Genomic DNA, 8633 nt, shown 5'->3' with positions numbered 1-8633 from the left:
CCTGTGTCTATGTTTAGCTGCGCAGACCTTTATGAGCTTGTTGAATTGAAGGCGTGCTGTGGCACTGTTGTCAGCCCTGACCGGCCTCCGCCGTGACTTTACATCACGTCCTTCCACAGGCTGTGCAAAGCTTGCTTAGTTTGCTGGAAACCCTGCAGAGATAGGCATGTGTCGAAGAATTCAGGAGTCCAATAGCTGTGATTTTACACTTCTATAGTTCATAACTGTCTTGGAGCTACCCAGTGGTGGAATGTAACTCAGTGTTCTCAGTGCTCTTGTACTTAAATGCAAATTGTAGGTACTTTGAATTAACTTGGCTATTTCTATTTCATTGCACTTTTACTTCTACATGGGGTATTGTAATTTTGACTCCAGTGCGTAGGGGGAGCTGCTATAGTTAATGGAACTTTGCGTATTAAGATTTTACATACAAAACATGGGATGAGCTTATAACATCTGGTGCATTATTATACATTAAACTACCTCAAATTTGAGCTGAACCGATTTTGATAACTGATCCTTTAATTCATTTTTCATGCAAAATGCCAAACATGTCTCAAATGAAGGATTTGCTTCTTTTCATTGTCTTAAATGACAGTGAACTGAATAATGTTGTATTTGTACTGTGAAGGGCATTTCTCACTATTTATTGACGTTCTACACACCAAACAATTAATAGAGAATTTGTTTTTAAATATACTTTAAGGACATTATTCTAATAACACTTACTTTTACTTAAGTTACATTTGTAATGCAGGACCTTTAAGTGCTTTTACGATGTGCTATTCGCTACCTTTACTTAGGTATCTGAATCCCCCCCACCACTGTAGCTACCTATAACTTTGCCTTCTCCACATGCATATCAAACCATAATGCAGGGAGTTATTAACAGATCATGATGCAATCCTCTGGTAATAAGAGTAGGTGCCGGCTTTTAAAATCAGGTTCGTTCAGGTCTGCATTAATAAATATTCTGAGAATACACTCTGACTGCTCAGAGCTTTGAAGTGAGCACCATGGATCTATAGGAGAAGACGAAACCTTTTATCTCACTGAAGAGGTATGATGCACGCTTTCCAGTGCTGCCATTGGTCAGAATCTCAGCACACCTCCTGTTCATTCATAAAGCAGACAGCCTGATGTAGTACAGGATGTGTACTCAAGTGTGGTTGACCTTTCAGATTTAAAAGCTATTCAAATCTACATGGATTCTGCAATATTCTTATAAATCAGTGTAGACATGTTTTGAGGCATTGAGCCATTTAGTATGATTATCGACCCATTTTGGCAATCCTTTATAAATTGGGCTGTTGAACATGTCGTGATGAAGCTCTTTTGAAGTATTTAGCTTCGTTTAAACTCTGTTCAAGTTCATTAAGAAGCCTACATTTCATCAGAAGTTGCTTGTTGTTGTTTTAGGATCTGTTCTTATTTATATTGTTGAAACATTTATTATGTGTGCTCATTATTCTTCCATATTCCTGCTGTTTGTTATTTCTTTACATTTCTTTACTTCTAATTTTATGATCACTGAAACCCTCTTTTAAAGCTTCTATTTTATTTTACTATTTATTTTGTTAAATGGGAAAATGAATGAGATCAACATAGAACATTTGTTGTGTCCCCGCTTCTTTTGCTAAAGAAACCTTTGAGCTAAGCTATATAAAACATTTGTCACTTTTCATAACAGGCATTCACCTGAAGCTGAATGTTGGGCAAAGGTGACTTCACAGCTTTACAAGAATCTAATTTTTAAGAGGAACTTCTAACACGGAGAAAATGCTTTTTGCTTGGGAACCAACAACAGAAATATTTTTTTTTTACCTGACCACACGAATAAATATGAAACCATCTAGAGATGGGATCACTTCAACCACAATGGCAAATCAGCTCAGGGGTGTAAAGTGTGTGTGTGTGTGTGTGTGTGTGTGTGTGTGTGTGTGTGTGTGTGTGTGTGTATGTGTGTGTGTGTGTGTGTGGGGGGGGGGGGGGCAATTGCCCGTACTTCCTACCCCTCTACTTCCGCCGCTATTGCTCAGACCACATCCATCTTTGGACTTGGCATTAATTTTATTCTAACCACAGACAGCCCACATGCTGAGTGATTCTTCTACTGCAAACTTCCTGGAACAAAGTCTTTAAAAACTGCACTTTTTTGGCTTTACGTACTTGAATGATATGCTTGAGATGATCAGGTTTAGTCAGATTCAGTAAAGTGCAACCTTTATTTTTTTTCCCTAAAGATCATCTTGCGATTGGATCACACCGGGGGAGACGCCAGGGGGTGTAAAGTGGGGGGTGGGCAACGGCCTCTTCCTCACTTCCTACCCTACTACTTCCACCGCGCTTGCTCAGACCACATCCATCTCCAAACATCATTTTAATCTCAACTGCTCACCTGTAAAATTTTGTGAAACCAAATCGGGCCAGGGGCGTAAAGTGGGGGCGTTTAGTAGGGGAGCCAAAGGCCGTGAATGCATCTTGCACCGTTGCGATGCTATTGCGGTCTGTCCACAGAGAGACATATAAACACGTGGCAAATTACTCAAAACGACTTCTGTGGTAGTTCCCGCAACAATATGCATCTCCAGCACCAAATTTTGCCATGATGACACACACACACACACACACACGCACACACACACACACACACACACACACACACACGCACACACACACACACACACACACACACACACACACACACACACACACACAGACTCACAGGTTGAAAATAATACCGCCGTCGCGGTCGGCTTCTGGCAACAAGATATCACAGCTCAAAATGTGCTTTGTGACAAAATGGTTGAGAAGACCATTAAAGGGCTCAGAAAACATCCTACATTTGAGACTTTTACCTTGTTGTATGTGAAAGCTTTGTGCATACAGATGTTATTTCCTGGCACCTCGCAGAAGAAGGCCTGGTGTATAGCCTCCATATGGTATGGTTTACACCGGGGGAGGAACGTGCGCGCCCTCAAACTAGCTTCCATTAAACGCATTCCTTGTTAACTGCCTGATAATGGCACGCTATAGATCCCTGCTCTCCAGTGATGTGACTCATCACTCAGGTGTGTTTACAGCTTATTACAGACTACACCGCTTTGTAACACCTTTTTTGAGCTTCAATAAACAGTCAAAGCAGCTCATCCTCTCAGGCATGTATTCATCACAAATGTGTATCAGGTTATGACCTTTTCAAACATGTGCTTTCCCAAACAAACACGAAGGAAGAGAGGCGGAGATGGAGAGAGTGAAACAGCGTTTGTATATGTATGAGGCTTAAAGGCTTTAGGTCAACTGGGGCATTTTATTTCACACAAAACCATCAATTATATCCACCTCTACTACTTTATTAGTTTGTTGCTTTAGTGCAGTGGCTTCCACGGCCAGCCGGGGAGGAAATATGGCTATTTGTTGTCTCACAGCCTCAGAGATGAGAGGGATTCTCCTCAGCTTACGTACCATGTCTCTTTTCATTCAATACATTCAGGGCTTTGTCCATTACTCTAGATGAGCATCGATATTGCAATGAGTGCAGTGAGAACAAGATAAACAAACTCTCGTGATCAAGATGCCCTTTACATCACACCTTTAAAACCAAAAGTAAGATGTAAGATGACAACATCACAACCATGCTGTCACTGCTCCTTGATGGTAAAGTGTCAGACAGTCTGGGACAAGCGTGAAAAGAGACACCTCTGTTACACCTTTAGAATTGTTGGAGGAGCTAAAAATAATCCTGTTTCGAGCGAGAACGAGAGGCACAACCTCATTTTTCTCCGCACGGAGAGATCTGGAGTGGATTTGAATCAGGCAGAGGGATAAGAGCTGATGACGATATTCGTCTCTGTCTGTTCGCATATCTTCTCCTGTTACCATGTGTGTCCACTCTCTTCATCAATGAAGCGAAACCTTTCAGAGCCATTTAATTATCATGACTAGAAAACATCATCGGACTAAGAGTGTGACAACAAAGCCAAACAAAAATGTGTCTTTTTTTTTTTCATTTGCTAATGCCACTTTAATTTACATCCCCAAAGCAAAGGGCATAGAAATGAAAGACTTATTGTCTGCTAGATATTAATATTTCATTTCCCGAAATTGTTATTTTCAGTTGACATTTTGTTGACAAAAGATGCAACTCTGAGAGAAAGTCCATCTGTCACAAGGTTGATGACCCCCATCAGTGTACGGTGGCCCGGAGAGCTCAACACACGCAACTGAAGCACGCAGATAGACAAAACACAAACGCATTAGAGAACACGTCTACACATACACAGCTTAGACAGCGTAAGGAAATGTGCTGCAAATAGACGGACTGATATATAAAGTAAATGTCACATTTTCAAGCACATGAAAACTGAAAAAAGATACAGACTGGCTGACACTACAAACATTTAACAAATTGTGCATATTTTGTCAGTTTAATTGAATTTGCAGGTTAGTTCGGGCTAACTAGCAAATATCTGCAATAAGATCTGAATTATACATCAGAATGTTTGTACTAAAATAAACCTTTTCTTCAATGAACTTCAGTAACTACACGAGTGTCTGTATTTGTCTGTTTCCTGTATTTGTTTCTTTATGCTGCACATGTTGTCAAATTGGGGATTGCTTGTGTTTGTGGCAGTGCTTTGAGCTCTCAGGGCCACCGTACACGTGACTGAAGACATTAACGATGTTAGTCACCCAGCACACCTGGAGGATGATGGGAAAGCAGCATTCCAACCAGCGACCCCTGACCTCCCGTTTGCCCCACGGACACATTTCTTCTCTCTGGAACACAAGAAGCAGAGATTATTCTCACACTCACTGTTGTGTCATCTTTGGATCAAAGTACAGGTTGTTTCCCATAAGGCTTTCCTGTTCAAGCAGTGTCTAGTGTTGAAACAATTAGCAAATGAATTGATTGGTTGATTGACAGGAAATTAACCTACAACAATATCGCTAATTGATTATTTGTTCAAGTCATTTATCAAGCTAAAGATATCAAACGTTTGCTGGTTCCAGCTTCTCAAATGTGAACATTTTAGTAAGCAAGCAATTTAAAGTTGTCAAATTTGAGGTCCGGAAATGTCTTGACATTTTAGAGCTTTTTCTGATCAGCCTATATGACTCGACGATTCATTGATAGCTGGAAGAGTTTTCTAAGTTTTTAAAAGAGCATTAACTGTTAAAATAAAGTTAATAAAGTTGATATGGGGAACTTTATAGCAAAATATTAGAAATGACTTGTAGTTTCTCTCCACCTGATGAATGTAAATCCAATATTTGCTCTTTTATCATCATTCTCTTATTTGCTAACTTTGGAAACCGCCCTGACAGCAGTGAGAGTGAACCAAAACAGTAAAGTAAAACCAAAACAATGAGTCAAAAGAAGCTAAAACGCGCGATAGAGCTGAGGAGAACTGTAAAGTCGGTGGTAATTCTTGGTGGGTTTGTCACTACGAGCGACGTGATTCACTGTAAATACAAAAATATAGATTATAGCCGCATTAAAGACAATTAGTCTCCTCTTGAATAATCTACCGCAAAGGTGTTGAATTTGACCAACAGTCTTCACAGCGATTCAGTGACAGATTAAGTTATTAGGAAACTAATCGTTAGTTGCTGCCCAAAAAACTGTGAAATACTCTTCATCCTCACCTATCTGATTTTGATGGTACTAATACAGGAAGGCAGGAAGGAAGTATCATCATTGAGTGTGCTAAGTCAATTTCCTGAGCTCTGGTTCTATCCATCTCCAGTGTGAGCCGAGTGATCAATCTGCAGCTCTGGATATGATATCATGTTACAATGTGAGACTACATCGATGTGATGTGAAGCCGGCGTATGATATTGCTGCTAAAGTGCAGGATTTGCTGTGGTGTTTTACGGGACTGGAGAGAAATAGATCGCCCCTGAGCTAGAGCATCTTTCCCGTTCACGTCCCGGGACGTCTCTCTCAGTCTTTCGCCTTCTCCCAGAGCTCATATCACCTCTCCTGGGATGGCAGGCGGGCAGCTGGTGGTGTCTCACTGGGACGGCAGCGGAGACCCCGAGAGCAAATTCAGATGTAATATCAAAGACATCAGGGGCTCAAGGGGGAACGTTCTCCAGAGACGCAGCAGCATTCCTCGCCTACTGTTGCACTTACAGTAATCCCCTCTAAGGTTTCCATACTGGCATGATCGTGTGTGTGTGTGTGTGTGTGTGTGTGTGTGTGTGTGTGTGTGTGTGTGTGTGTGTATGTCTGTGTGTGTGTGTCTGTGTGGATTTCAGCTTTGTGAATGGTTACATAAATCTTTGCATGCAAGTGTGTGCGTGGGTGATAATGATGTGCAAGCATATGTCTGGGAATACCCAAGATACCTCCCTCTATCTCATTTTGTGTGTGTGTGTGTGTGTGTGTATTACAGGAAAACAGTGACTAATGTCTGCCCTCTTCTCTTCCGTAAGCTGATCTGTCCCTTAGGCAAACGAGAGGACACCGGCTTTTCTCTGCCCAGAGACGCTTTAGAAAGACAAGCACATGAAGCCTTTTTTATTTTATTTTTACAGTGCGGCCACACTCAGCAATCATGAACTCAATAGCACCCCGTGAACGACCAATCTCAATCGCAGTCTCTGAGTGCCGAGAGGTTGACTTGGCGTCCATTGCTTAACCCACAACATCCAAGGGAGATGACCCATGCAGTGCTCAGACAACACAAACTGGTAGTGCACCATCATTAGCTCTGTGTAAACGTGGCAATAGTCGCACACAGTCAACACAGATGCACCTTTTAGGCCAATGATGCTGATACAGCCATGGTGATGTTGTAATGAGTGTGTACAGGTACAGGCACTGATAGTGGAGTATGGATTGTGGTAATAACAAAGACATTTTTACATTGAGGACATTATGCAAGTGCATGAATGCCCTTTTCTTGAATGAGTAGGGCTTTTTTCAGTGCAACTGTATTCTCTGAGGATATGGATAAGGTCACAGAAGGTGACACTTAATTTACCACTGTCATTATGGGCACAGTGTCTGCTGCATACATAATTAATCGATCACTGTTTTCCACATTGATAACAGCACGACCCGAGTCCTCACCTTGTCTATGAATGCTGATTGCATTCACCTCGCTGCTCACCGTTACTGTGAGACATGGAACACGCTCGCAGAGAGAAACAGCAGTACAGAAGCGGATCATATGTGTTTCATGATGACAACCACTGCCATCTGAACCTGATAACTTAACCACAGTTAAGCCGGTTATCACAAGGGAGACGATTATGGTAATATTCTCCACCGTGATGCATTTGGAAGAGCTTAAAAGGGGGGAAAGTAATGTGTAATAAAACTTTGCAAAAAGGACCCATAGAGCCACGCTTTCCAGCAACAAGCCTTCATCTCTTACCCAATAAGAAACAGTTTGAATAATGAGAATGCAAGCAGTAGACAAAGGCGGATATGTTGAACTACACCAGAAGATCTGTTCGCACTATTTTTAACTCTGAATCTTAATGAAACATCCCCCTAGCGCCCATGAGTTCCCTTTTTCACCCTCAATGAATTCATTGACTTGAAACAGATTTAGGCAGCAGAATGAAAACTGGTGAATAGAAATGACTGTCTGGGTTTGGAGATTAATATTACAGACGGAGAAGTGATGATCTATTGCTGAACTCTCTTCAGTCCATGCAGCATACTGAGGATGAAAGTGATGAGCGCTGTTGCCAAAGTTATTATTCTAATCAGGAAGATGACAGGCTCCGTATCTGTTGTGTGATTTACTTTTATGTTGGATGAATACAATAACAGATACTCAACTATGAATCATCCATTGTGTTGTTTATTTTTGGTTTATCAATATGTTAAGGACAAAATAATATATACATAGATGTTCAAGCCAAAAAGTGTTAAGTAAGAATATGATTAAAAGCTGTCTTATCAGACCACGGTATGTATATACATTGTCAAAAAACAACGATTTGTTTGTAAATTGAGAATTTAATGTAACATAAGAAGAAGAAAAAACATTTAAATCAGTGTTTATCAAACACTTGAATTTTAAGTTTCATATCCATCATATAAAATAATTAATCTCCATCAATACAAGAGCAACCTATAACCTACATAAAGGCCATTTGCCTCATTACTTTCACTTTACTGATGTGTGCTTACACCATGTGACCAATGTACGCAAGCTATCATCAAGTCCTGTGAATGGAGTGCGGGTGCGGGACAATTGATTTTTGCAATAGGTCGGGGGAGGTGATGTGGGTGTTTAACATTGCGCTCAAAGGGGGCTCGGGATTGTGCAGATACAGTTGATGGTAAACAAATATTTGACAGCAGCAGAAGCAGCAGCAGCAGCGGCACTGGGCTTCCTCTGTGTTTGCAGTGTCAGAGGCGGTGAACTACAGGAGTTGTCTCGGCTCTTCAGTGCCCAGTTTGACGGCCAGCCTGCGTCCTCGGAGAGGAAGAGCTGCTGTAATTGGTTTCTCAATGAAGGATCATCAGCAGCTCCCCGGAGGTTTGCTGGACTGGAGTGTAGCGCTGCTCTATCAGCCGTCCGCTCGCCGGCTTTAAACACCGCTTTGCTCCTTTCTACTGAAATAAACAAGTGGGCAGTGAAGGGGTTTCTCGGAGCATCATCGCC

This window comes from Cottoperca gobio, chromosome 15 (assembly GCF_900634415.1).
Source record: "Cottoperca gobio chromosome 15, fCotGob3.1, whole genome shotgun sequence".
Classification (NCBI taxonomy): Eukaryota; Metazoa; Chordata; class Actinopteri; order Perciformes; family Bovichtidae; genus Cottoperca; species Cottoperca gobio.
This window is presented reverse-complemented; position numbering follows the sequence as displayed.